The sequence below is a fragment of the Buteo buteo genome, chromosome 2 (genome assembly GCF_964188355.1).
Source record: "Buteo buteo chromosome 2, bButBut1.hap1.1, whole genome shotgun sequence".
Taxonomy (NCBI): domain Eukaryota; kingdom Metazoa; phylum Chordata; class Aves; order Accipitriformes; family Accipitridae; genus Buteo; species Buteo buteo.
In genome coordinates this window covers 11,806,088-11,819,390 of record NC_134172.1, presented here as the reverse complement: position 1 = coordinate 11,819,390, position 13,303 = coordinate 11,806,088, and the positions used below count along the sequence as shown (strand labels likewise).

Here is a 13,303-nt window from a genome sequence, read left to right as displayed (position 1 = left end):
TGAAACATCCAGCTTCCTGGGAAAAGGTTCATGCACTCAGTTCTTAGGAACATCCTAAGGCTCAACTATAGTTATATCAAACTAAAAATGGTACCAGTTTGGTTCCTGTGAAAACAACTAATAACAATTCTTTGCTTTTAATTAATATAGCAAGGAAAAAAGTTTTCTGAAATTTCTGAACTGCATAACAAAGAAAGAATACAAGCACAAGGTGAGAAGAACATTACTCTGTCTGAACTCGTTGCATGGAGCAAAAAGGATTGCCTAGATTTTGCAGGTAAATGCTAACGAACAGGATGAGTCAAGGTAATACTCAAAATTCACAAGGTTTTATTTTATGTTCTGTGATTTAAAAAAAGAAAATAAAATCATGTGATTATTAAACTTGCTTTCACACACTTGTTTTCCATAATTTTGAAACTATGTTAAAATCCTCAGTTTCCTGACGTATGTTTTCTAGCTTTCCTAATGTACAAATGAACCCTTCTTCTCATAATGGTATCAGCTTTTCCAGTAAGAATCTTTGTATTTCTTTTTTCACCAGTTCCCTTTATTTATAATTAAGGCTTTCTATAACATACAGGATTTAAGATACACACAAATGTTAAAAGTCACTAATAATGTTACCCGCGTTTCCTCTGTTCTTTTCATAGATACCGTAAATTCCTTCAAAGACTAACGTGCATGTAGGAAAAGTGTATTAACTTCAATGGGAACAATCATCAATGTAAAATTAAGCATGTGCAAAAATAACAATAGTCATACTGTTGATATTCAAAAGGCATGAAAAATGCCTACATAACATTGCATACTGCAGTAGAAGAATCAAAAATGTAACATTACATAAAATTCTACAGGCAAGACAAATTGAAACTGTTCTTCCTTGAATATTGGAGTTGTACATAAAGTTTTAATTTTTAAACGTATTTTATGAAAATAAACTTGATTCATCAGTATGCTCCAATGCCTATGCATTTTTATGCCGTGGGAAACAAGTGCTTGTATGATCAAGGTCTCCATCATTATATTAATATTAATCTATTGTTAACAATGAATCTGCTGCAGTGAACATCATCAATTTTCATCAGTGAACAATCAGTGGCCTGTGATTACATTTTATGAAATAGCAATTCTTTTGTTTTGATTTTGTACAATTTTGAACCTGAATCTTAAGTAATTGGTTGGCGAGAGGGGATTATGCATAAACACTGGGTTTAAGCTTGTCTCTGAAGTCAATGACAGCTCAGAAGATACTGATCACAAAATTAACAACCGACTAAAAGGAAAACTGGAGAAACAAAACCTCCACCATTCTGAGCTAAAATTTCCACTTCAATTTGTGCGTGTGAACACACGCACTACAATGTCATGCAAGGCATAGACTATCTCCTCTTCAGAAGTTTTCTCTTACTGGCAATGACACCACAAAATAGTAATAAGGCACAAACAGCCAATGCGGACTTGGATGTTACTTGATTTCTGACTTGAGAAGCATCTGTAATTGTTAACAGGTATCTGTAGTGCGAGATCCTCTCTTACCGAATGCATGATTGTTGTGTGAGACTTAATAGAAAACGATGATAGCATGCTAAGAAAGATAAAGCTCCCTTGTCTCTCAGATCTTGTCAAAGATTTGTTGAGCAATAAACATATCTTACATCCTTTTAATTTATTTTTCACTGTATATTACTTCTAGCTACTTTGGGATTCTGCTAATCATTTTCTCTCAACTCCATTTTGTTTCACTTCACCGCTTTTCCAAAATGTTCCAATAAAACCTAACATTGAAAGATAAGAATCGCTCTGCTAAAATTCGTGAACTAAGTACCATATCCCATGAGTCACTGCATGCTACTCCCATCCACCTATCTTTAAAAGACCAGATAATAATGCCATGCTGCAAGTGCACGAGATCAAAGTACAAATACCCACTTTCCAAAACGCTGCTTTTGAGTACTACACCTACTAGCAGACTCCTACGGTCTGTAACCAAAACATTAGTTAACTTAGCTGCATTAAAATCATATATTTGAATATAAGGCAAGTTGGTTTCATGTTTATTTTGAACATACTAACAAAGGAAATGAAAATGAAGCACAGGAGAAATGACAGGTAAACAGCAGTATGTTTAACTCCCCTTTTTAAAAATTACTAGATCTCAAATCAAAAGTATCCTATTATGGACAAAACCAAATTAACACAGTGAGACCAGTTCTTTGCATGCAAAAAATGCAATTTCCACAGAAAGGGTGAATGGGATGTTACTGGTATTTTTGTAAGTATGCTTAACTTCATTTTTTAATGAGTAAGTGGATTTTAGCACTTCAGATTTCACTGTCTCTGGTGCTAACATTATTTGTTAAGCATTAGTTTTATATCATATTACAATTGAGACTTGTATGAAGTCATAATCATTAATTCACAATGTTTTATTCTGTAATTATTTAACCTTGGAATTTAACACTGAATATAGGGTAAAGGTATATGCAAAGATATTCTGATGGTACATCAGTAACTATTTCACTTATATTTTTTAATATTTTTGTAATTTTGAAACTATAAATATTATGGTCCTGCCATTTTAACCAATAAAGTACTTTAAACTGAAATTACATGTCTCTATGCTTTCATAGCAGAAACTTCTGCACTTCAGCGAAGTGGAAAATGAGAGACTGGAAGAAAAGCAAAACCAGTCTTTTTGTACACAAAACTCTCAATAACTACACTCTGGATTTATCTATGTGGTACAGCTATAGGATCAGGCTCTGATGGGATATTACCAAAGCTGGCTGACCTAAAATTAGACTCCATGAGCTTTAACTTGGGTTCATGGACATGTCACAGTATATCACCACTGTGCCTGCTGTCGCCTGCCCACAAGACTAAAAGACCCTGTTCATCTCAGGGAGAAAAAAACAGGAGAGAGACATTAAAAATATGAATGAAATCTTATTAAAACATAAGGAAAAAATCAGCCTCTGCCATAGCTTATGATTCAAGTTAGTTCACCCTTTAATAACTTGTGTATTTAAAGAAATTGATTGCAGCCATCTTACATCAAAAAGCATTTCAAGCCAACTGTGTGTGTTAGCATGACTTCAGACACTCAGTGAAGCTGTATAGTTGGAACAAGTAGCTTATTTACTCCTTTTGAAACAAAAATAGTGCTAAAAATCCATTATGCAGTTATTTGTCTAATTTTACCCCTAAAAAAAAAATTCTTCATATAATTCAATACTCACAGCTTAGTTAAAAATAAATAACAAGACAGAGTTCAGGCTTGCTCAATTAACTTGATGGCAGACATTGGTTTAAACAGGTAATAAAACTATGTTTAAAGTCTAGAATTGAAAATATGGAAGAAATACTGGCTCGACCTAACCCTGGTGTCATAGAGAGATGCATGTAGAGAGGCCTCTCAAATCAGAGAGCTCTGTGTGCCACAGGAGTTCACCTGTTCAGGCTAGAGGCTACAGAGTTTATTATACTGTACACAGCCACTCTGGTGTCTAGCAATCTACTTCCAGTTACCTCCACTACACCCTGGAATGAAGGGGGTTTTTGAAAAAAGTTATTTTCCACCATTTAAAGACAAATTTGAGCTTTATTTTAAGAAAAAGTTTTTCCCACTTGTTTTCATTTTGTATAGATACTCTTTCACCACTGCTGAACTTGCATCTTTATACTGGACTGAAAATCACTGAAAACTTTTTTTAGCAATGTAAGAGTTAACTTATTAAGAAATTCCTGCAAAATGGAATCATTACCTCAACTTATAAACTACCTATTTTGCAGGCTATATTCTCCCAACTGGCAGATTAAAGCCTAGAACAATAACCCAATTATGAGCTAAATTTACATTCAACTGATCAAAAATCATCCAGAACAATCTTTGCTCACAACATTTAGCACAAGCAACATTGACAGACTAAAATGTATGAGCTATATAAAAGATGACATACGTTGCACTGCCCAGCTACCAAGGGCACCATGCTCCAAGTACTACACAAGTACTATAGGAGTGTTCATCACATCCTGAGACTAAAAAATCCAACAAAAACCAACACAAAAAAAACCCTGCAGATGAAGAACATGATCTGACATTAGCTGCTAAACAATCAGTGCAAGAAGGATGGATAAAGAAAGTCCTATTACATGAAAGGAAAACCAATTAATAAAATCAGTGGTCAGGATTTGAAAGAAATGTATATATTTACTGGATAGACACGGGAAAAAGAATTGCTCAAACAATTCTGACCTAACTCTTGCAAAAAAATATTTTTTTTTCCTCATTCAGGAAAGTAAACTCTTGTATGCATCTGGCCGGTCATTTTAAGCAGCTCAGCATTTTATGAACCAAATTCATCACTAGTGTGAGCCACATATACTTTGCATAGATTAATTTTGTTTATAGTTTGACTTAGCATTTGTAACAACCTACATTACAGATAAAAGACTTATTTTACCAACACTTATGCCACTCTGGAGCTAGCTAAAAAGTCATTTAAGAAGAAAATCAGAGGTTTACTGAAGACATCATCACCATCCTGTCCCTCTTTCAGAATTTTTATCCTGGACACATTCACTGCCTGAAGTCCTTACTTCCAGAGCTAAATGCTCTGAAAGACTGTGGAAGGCAGTAACTATGAAAATTAGTTACATGTATGTCCAAAATTTGTGAACTTCAGTTGACTGAAGTCAGGTACTCAATTCCAGAACAAGTCTCCTAACTCCAAAATTTCCCCCGATTCTCAAATTGTCTGAAATGAGACAATTTTCTAACAAACTAGACAATGCAGACATTTATGGAGAGGTTTAGATGCCTAAAATTAAGATAACATCTTCAAACATTGCCTTTTATCTATTTATTTTTGAAGTATTTCATCCTAATGTAGAGACTGCAGATAGCACAGTTCAGTGGTCCCCAAGCTGTGGTTCATTGGTAGAAATGCACAATAGTTTAGATGTAGCCTAAGCCACTTCAAGGTGAGTTTGAGGCCAAATTCATCATCCATCCACATCATTTTCTTCTCCAGGAGCACCACATCACTAACAGCACCCACTAGGTTATATTTACCTGCAAGGTAGAAACGCCAAGCACACTTCACAGCCTTTCACCGTCTCATTTGCTCTTGAGATGATGTTTGGCTGAAAAGATTATGCAGGCTCTTCCCCTGCAGAAGCCTCAAGTCTTTCCTAAACAGTCCCTTCTACTCTCTGCTACAAGGACAGGCAGGACTCTCAGGCACCCTGAACACCAGCTGCATACAGACTGCCTACTACCTACAAGTAGTATGGACACACAGCACCAGCTTACAGCAAACGACCTAGCAGTCACATATTGAGTGCACAGCAATTACAGTAATGAAATTCTTGTCACTTCTGTAGTGTTCAATTTTTCCTGAAAAGTTAGGAAGTATTGCTCTGGCTCACAATACATAACGACTAAGACAAACTACTAAGAATTTTAGTTCATAGTGAACAAACTCAATTTTTTTTATATATTTATATTTAAAAATAATAGCTGTAAGTGCTTGCTTAGATTAAAAAAAAAGAATTATACCAATTTACCTGGTATGGAGGGCATTTCCCTGTTAAATTAGTGCTATAAAGCTCCAAACTGTGGAAGAAGAGCATCTACTAGCATATCACCAAAGTCTTAAGACCCCCACCCAACATCCACTGACTCACAACTCCCCTTACATAGCTGACTTCATTACTAGGTCATTTCCATCACACTATCCAGCTCAGGAGACAGAGCGAAAGAGTAATTTTTCTCACTCAGTCCTTTGGTGCTGAACCCAACACCAAATATCAGTTGCAGATGCCTCTTCTTGATGGCAGAGACCACCATCCATAGCACAATCAACAAAGAGTCATCAACATAGTACCTTTTTTTCCCACTCATTAAAACTAAACTCACCATCTGAAAGATAAAGTGCTCTCTGTTGTACTACCTAGTCCATGAGCCATTCCCTTCCCCATACAAGTATCTGGTCAAAGCAGATAGAGTTTGTTTAGGCATGGAAAAGCCGGCATTAAACATAAATCCATGCTGGGAATTATTTTGTGGGTACTTTCACTTTTATACAACACAGCAGCCAGCAAATAGTCTACTTTCCTAAAGACTTTCTGTAGCACGCTCAGAATGGTTGATAACAAAATAATAATAAAAAAACAACGTGGAGAGATGCCAGGTCCTTCACGCTGAAGGATGAGGGACTAGGAAAACCCAAGGGACTGCAATCTGAACCACAAACCGGCATTTCCACTCCCACTCTTCCCCCCTCCTGACACCTGTCTCAGTGATCACCCCTAAAGAATTAAACAATTTCCTACAAAGAATAGCAATAGCAGTGCAAAAAAAATCAGCATATCTAGAACAAGGAAGCATTTTCTACTTTTGGTCCTTTCCACTGCCTTAAGATCTTCTCAGAACTACAACAAATAGTATTACTCCTACAATACAGAGGTTCTGATCCTACAAATCAGAAGATTCCAGGGTGTTAAAATGCCAAATTATACAATTATAAAACCAACCAGCAGCAAATTAATTAGTTTTTCACCCCTTTTCCCCTTCTCAAGCCACCCCAGCTCTAGGCTTTGTAAAGTTCTGTTTGCCGTGTTCACAGTAGACGTAAAGCAAACTCCCAAAGTCTGCTGTTTTCAGGATAAGCCCCAAAGGACACACAAAGTTTCCCAAGTCCGTAACACCAGTATCTTACAGGGGTACCGTCCTCTGAAACGCATGGAAGGTGAGGAAAGCGCGCCGAAGCTCCCCATCATCCTTACCATAGGAAACCCCACACCTACGCTTGCATACATTCCCCCCGTAAAAGAAGGGAGAGGAGACAGACAGGCCTCTGGACAACCCCTGGGGTGGGGGGAGAAGGAAAACACCTCACAAAGTAAACGAGGGGAGTTACTTGGAAACGCGGTTTCGGACACACACACTCCCCCCCAAAACACGAAAAGCAAGCCCCTCAGTAGTTCATATCCTCCCGAAATCCAACCGCCGAGTCCGGCGGGGCTCCGGGAGGGCCCTTTCTGGCCGGGGGGAGCGAGTGAGCTGTTCCTGGAGGGTGCGGGAGGGCCCCGGCCCGCAGGCAGCCGGGCTCCCCGCAGGCCCCTCGCCCGCAGCGGGCGGGGGGGAGACGGAGAAATCAGCCCTTCCTCCACCCCCGCCCCCGCGCCCTACCCCGGAGCAGATGGGGAAGGCGAGGAAGCCCCCCGGGGCTATGCCGGGGGACAAGGCGCTCCGCCAGCGGGGCGATCCGGGAAGCCAGGGGCCCCCCGTCCCCCGCCTGCCCTGTCGGCAGAGCCGGGCGGTAAGGCCGTCTCCGCCGCGGGGGTGGCGCAGCCCGCCCGCAGCCGCCCGGGGCCCGCGGGGGAGGAGGAGGGCTGGGGCTCTAAGTTCACCCTTTCCCCGTCCCCTCCTCTGCCCCCCCGCGGGGAAGGGGAGTCATGGCCCCTCTCCCGCCGCGGCCGGCCTGCGGGGGCCCGCCGTCTCTCTCCTGTGGCGACTCGGCGCTGTCGAGCAGCTGCCATTACTCGGGCCAAGACCCGTCCTCCAAGCAGACATCCCCCACCCCAGCAAGGAAATGCGGGGGCGGCGGGGGGGGTGGTGTGTGTGAGAGAAAGGAAGGCGGGGGGGGGGAGAGGAGGAGTGGGGAGCAAAGCGGTCGCCCCGCGTGTGGTAAAAGAGCGGGGCTGGGGGGGTGACGGGGCTGAGGCCGGGCTGCGCCACACCCCGCTCGGCCTCGCCTCTCACGCGAGTCCCCGGCTCCCCCGCTCCCTGCAGGCCCGCGCGGAGCGTTGGAGGCAGCGATTCTCTCCTGCGCCCCTCTCCCCACCCCATCTCCTCCCGCCCCGACCCCGGGCTGACTGCAACTCGGCACGGGGGCGCGGGGGACCCCCCGCCGCCGCCTCCCAGCCGAAATCCGACCGGGGAAGGTGTGGGAACAAAAATAATCGCCCTTAATAATCACACGCGCTCCGCCGCCGTCCCCTTCTCCTCCTCGATTTCCAAGCGGGCTGCCAGCTAATCCTGCCCACTCCGAAAAATGAAATAATAATAATAATAAAAAAAAAATCCCGCCTTCCATCTCCCCCCCCCCCCCCGCAGCCCCACACATTTTATTATTAAGTATAATTGCTCCCCCCTCCCCATATGGCACCCCGCGGGGCAGGATTGCCCCCTCCCCTGGTGCCCAGCCCTTCCCCTGTCCCCTCTCCCCCGTCTCCTTGGAACAGTGTGTACATGATTTTGTAGTTTTTTTAAGGCGCCATGTTTATAATCCTCCATCATATTAAAAAAAAATCCACCCAGCATGAGACACGGCGTCTCTCGCACCCCAAAGCCAGGGAGGCAGACACAGAAATATCCACAGGGCTGTAAATTCACCCCCCCCCTGCCGCACACACACCCCTCCTCCCCAGACTTAAAAGTCTCTCTCACCTTGTGCTGCTGGCGCTGCTTCTGCTGCTGCAGGGGGGGAGAAGTTAAGCCAGGGGAAACTTTTCAATCCCTTCCCCAGGCCGCTGCTGCCTCCTCCTTCCACATATTTTTCCCCTCAGAGTTTTATTGTGTCTGAATTTTCTCTCTCTCTCTCCTCTTCTGTCTGTCCACAGTTCAGGTTTCTGGGGTAAACAGGGTTTAGGATGGTGCTAGGGATATTTGGGAGAAGGAGAACTCTAGTGGTGTCTGCTGGAGTTGCTGTTTGTTTCTTTTATTATTTTTTTTAATAATACATTTGAAACGGATCTTTAACTATTTATTACATATGTATTTTATCATACTCTTAGGTCTGGACCCTAGCTTATTGCAGAGGAAAAATGTGCCACTTATCTGGCCCTGATACATGCAGAGTCCTCCCTCCTATCATGAAGTCCAGCTTGGAGAAATTCCAGATAACGTTTTTGAAAGTGGGTACTCACCTTGAGCAACAGAAACTAAACCATACAGAATCACTGGTGTGTCTCAGAGTTGGCTATATGTTGCAAGCTGTAGATACACACTTTCATTGCAGGATTGGGAGAGATACAGTAATATGAAATATATAACTTTATAGGCACATATTCATATATATATGTAAGTAGCAAGAAAACATGTACATTTTGTCCTCTTTTTATACGGACTGTGAGGTAAATATTATGAATAATAAATGTCCAGGCAATTACATTCTGAAGTTTCTGAAATACTTCAGGAATTATTTAATGGAAAAGTAACATGCTTCACAATTAATTAATCTCAACTAGAAATGTGACATACTTTATTAAAATACACTGTAAGCTTAGTTCTATAAACATTTATGCATGCAAATAATTTTAGTCATATGAGTAGTCATTAGTATTACTAAAATAGTTTTGGACTGCTAATGGTGAAAAAAGATGCATCCATTGTGCCTGATCAGTCAAATATTGAACAGAGTTTGCACACTGAACAGTGAAAGTTTCTCCAGTGTGTTTAGTAAATAAGATTTCTAGTAGTGTCTAAACCCACATTTTGTTTGAGACTGCTGCATCAGGACTTTATGTCCTCTTTTAAAAAATAAAATGCAAATAATCGTTAGTTGCACAGCAGTGATAAAGCTTTACTTCTATTATGTATTTAAATATGAAAGAACATTTTACGTTATCTAAAATAAATAGATAAGAAAGGAAGTGCTGGTAATCTGTTTTCACAGGGTGCTTGAGGGGTTGGGCAGATACCAAGCAGTGGTACTATAATTTATTAACTGCATTATATTGCTTGTATTAATAAAAAAAAAATGAAATTTGCAGGCAATTCTTTAAGTATGATGGGATTTACCATCAGTATAATTACAAAAAGGCTACCTTATGTTAAGCATTTAGTTGTGATGTTTGGCTCTGATTTCATTAAGGCATGTAATTTTCAAAAGAAGTTTGATAGAAATATATGCCAAGTTTCCATGGGATATTGCTGGCTTGGCTCTCTTAGGTTTCTTTGAAACCTCTCTGTACAAACTGCATCTGAGCTATATTTATATAAGAAAAAAAAATGTTTGGGTCCTTATTATTTCTACTGTTTCTACCATGCAGTCAAGCTACAGTTCTGCTCAAGCTGGCATGGTTAAGGCACACTGATTTTTGCATCCAGAAGGAAACAGAGGAGAAGCATAGCTAGCAGCGTACATAACCGTCTCTAATTCTTCAGCCCTACCAGCCAGGTACCCCCTACAGCTGGGCGGGCTGCAGGGATTTGCGATAACTCCAAAACAAAGCTCCAATTCCAGTCTCAGGTTCTTTAGCGAAGAGATTTATTACTCTGCCACAGTGCCTTCTCCTTACCTATGTAAATACTTATTTAAGGCAGAAGTTTGGCTATCTTCAGTATAAAAAGGTTTTAGCCCTTTATCTCTCAAGGACCCACAGAGACCTGTCAAATAAATATTTAGGCCGCAGTTTCACCAATGCGGAAGCATATGCAGGGTTGAAGCCTTATGGTTTGCCTGCCTTACAGGTTTTTACCTGGAGTCTACTGTTTGCCAACAATGTGCTGTACTTTACAAATTTGTAAAGGCTAGTCTGGACAGCCTCCAAGTATTTGTTTCAGGATACAAATATTTGATTTTGGAAAGAACAAGGTATCCTAAAGCAAACATGTAGGGAGTGTCTGGAGCCGTACCCACCTTACCTTGTCTGAGCTGGTGGGCAATGAATTAAATCAAGTGTAGAAAGACAGGCATATAGCTTTTATATGGGTGTTCGTGGGTCTTGTTTCGAAATATTTTGATGTCCTCATTAGGTCCCCTGGGCAACTGTTTGCATTATACAGCCTTCAGGATGCACACTGAAGGATAAAAAGGATGCATTTTTCGGTCGTTTTGACTTATTTTTATCTGTATTGGAAAGACTTTTAATATAGAGGTTTGGAGCCCTGCTAGCCGGTCTCGGTTAGCGCCGATTGTTGCCTTTATCTGCGTTTCGTTTGGTATCTAGGATGAGCCCTTTCGCGGATCCCTTTTGGCCATTAACTTCCACGCAGAACACGAGCCGGGAGCGCTAAACAGTTAACGCTGCAGCCGGGAGGGCTGAGCCCGGCAGACAATGGGAAGGAAATCCCACCCTCCCCCAGCGCTGGGCAGCCGCGGGTTTCCTCATAGGCAGGGGGAAATGTTTGTTAAAACAAAAAAGCGGGCTTACGGCTCTCTCCAGGCCCCCCCTCCCCTTCCCCGGGGCGAGGGCTGGGGGCGGTGCGAGGCCGCGGGGCCGTTCAGGCATTTCCTCCCTCCCCGGCCTGGGAGGTCCCTGGGAAGGACGAGCGGGGAGCTGGGTTTCTGGAAGAGGACGGGGCACTTCTCGGGCTGAAGTAGCTCGGTTGGGGATCGAGTGTGGTTGTCAAAAACGTCTGTAGAGCTGCAGCCGGCAGCTTGCGGTGTAGTGGTGAGGGGTCCAGCCATCTGCTTGCTTATGTGGTTGCGGGGAACAAAAACACACCACTAATGCAATGGCAGAAAGAAAACATGATAAAGTTACTTCCTTTCGAGTGGAAAGTACTTACCATAGGAATACATCAGGCTGTGTGTGTGCTATGTGCTTTTGCCTGTATTGCTGCGCTGGTGTGTAAACAGCAGGTTTGTTGGTACTGTTTGCTTCCATTGGAAGGGGGCTTGGAGGGCAGGAGAAGAAGATGCATAAGTAGAAGCACAGTTTTGCCAGAATAAGTGGCATCCAGACTAAGAATATAATCTAATTCCATGAACGAAAGGGGATATCAGGCAGGTTCATGGGAAAGAAATCCCTTGCAGGTTGGAGACACACAAACCATGACTGAGCAGAAAGCAGTTGGAGGCTGGGACGCAAACACTGTAGGTGCCTGGCTGTTAACCGTGTTTGCCAAGGTATGGATGGGGACTAGTATGTCCACTACTCTTTTTGTGCGTGAGAAGACTGACACTGCCTAGTAACATGCAGGCTGGTAAATATGTCTCCATTTTCCTTTTAAATGATGCTCTTCCTCTCCTCCTTTTCAAAAGTTTGTTTTGGTTTTAATTCTAATACTGGGCAACGCAATCCTGTGTGGATATGACCTTTTATTCTTACCAAGCTCTTTTGCCATTCTCTTGGTTCAGTGGTACAACCATCAAACACAGGGGTGAACAAGTACATCATTGCCAGTGGGTTCTAGGTGCCAGGCTCAGGACTGTGAAAACATCAGTTGAATCCTGCCCTGAGTAGAGCAGGGAATGTTGTGTCCTCTCCATTATGGGACTTGTGCTAAGCTAATGAATGCACAGCACAGCCTTCTTCTCCAGGACTTTCTACCATCTTCCTGGCTGAACCAAACCCACCCACTATGTGCTCAAGTCTTTATCTGGCTTTGTAAGATAGCTGTCTCTTGCTGTTGGTGCCAACCCACTTTACTGTGCGCTCCACTCCCAGCCGCACTGAAACAAAAATAATTTGAATGTGTTTTCTGAGAGGCAGGTCTGCTGTGTTGTGATCATAGAAGTATTAATGCAGAAAATTAGTGGAAATTTTTCATCAGAACATAATTTAGCAAGATAGCTTTCTTTGCAGTAAAAATCTCAGCAATGCATTTAATTTCAGAAGCTGGGGGGAAGGGAACAAAGCCTTAATAACAACAGGCTCAGGAAATCCACTGAGCTGAAAACAGTCAGAGAACGGAGGACGGGAGAGTCTTAGGGAGTAGCTTTCACTGTTCCTTTTTCCCCAGGCATTGAAAAGAAAATACCAGTCTCAAGAGGGGGACACAGAGCAGAGAACACCTAGTAATGTCTGCTGCTCCATGAAGCTGTCTAAGGAATGAGTGCATGCCACCCAGAGGTGCTGTCCTTGCAGGCTTGACATGATGAGGATTGAAGTAGACCCTGCAGCAGCCAGGATCCTTCCTCCCTTTTCAGCTTCCTTCTCTTTGCTATGTCCCTGGCCGTGCGGACTGGCCGTCCAGTGCTGGCTAGCCACAACGCTCAGAGGAGCTCCATGAGGAATTCTGCAACTTGGTGAGGCTTGAGAAAGTAAGGGTATAAACAAAAAGGTGGAAGGAAAAGTACAGGCAGAACTTCTAAAGACATTCTGGGGTGTTTGTTGAAGACAGTACACTGTGGGAAGGTGGATCTTTGGTCTGACCCTCTATGGCCAGTACTCACATGTGTGAGTACCTTGTGGGTATAATAACTGGTAATAAAACCAGAAAAGCCTGCCAAGTATATATGTAGATTAAGATACAAAATGCATTTTTTTTCACTGTGTTCTCTCTTTACATTTTCATGCACAACTGGGAATAGAGGTTTATCCTAAAAAGTTTACCTGTGAGTAA

General features: G+C 42.4%; 1 protein-coding gene across 5 annotated transcripts in view; it reads right to left on the bottom strand.

Annotated features, from left to right (window-relative positions):
- ZMYND11 (zinc finger MYND-type containing 11) overlaps positions 1-8,715 on the bottom strand; it is a 109,864-nt gene extending 101,149 nt beyond the window's left edge. For 4 of the 5 annotated variants that reach the window (XM_075045561.1, XM_075045597.1, XM_075045587.1 and 1 more), the window contains exon 1: positions 8,459-8,715. The gene's annotated coding sequence lies outside the window, so the exon portion shown is untranslated. The remainder of the gene's footprint in view (positions 1-8,458) is intronic. The other variant, XM_075045579.1, reaches the window with a different exon arrangement.
- Positions 8,716-13,303: the final 4,588 nt, after the last annotated feature.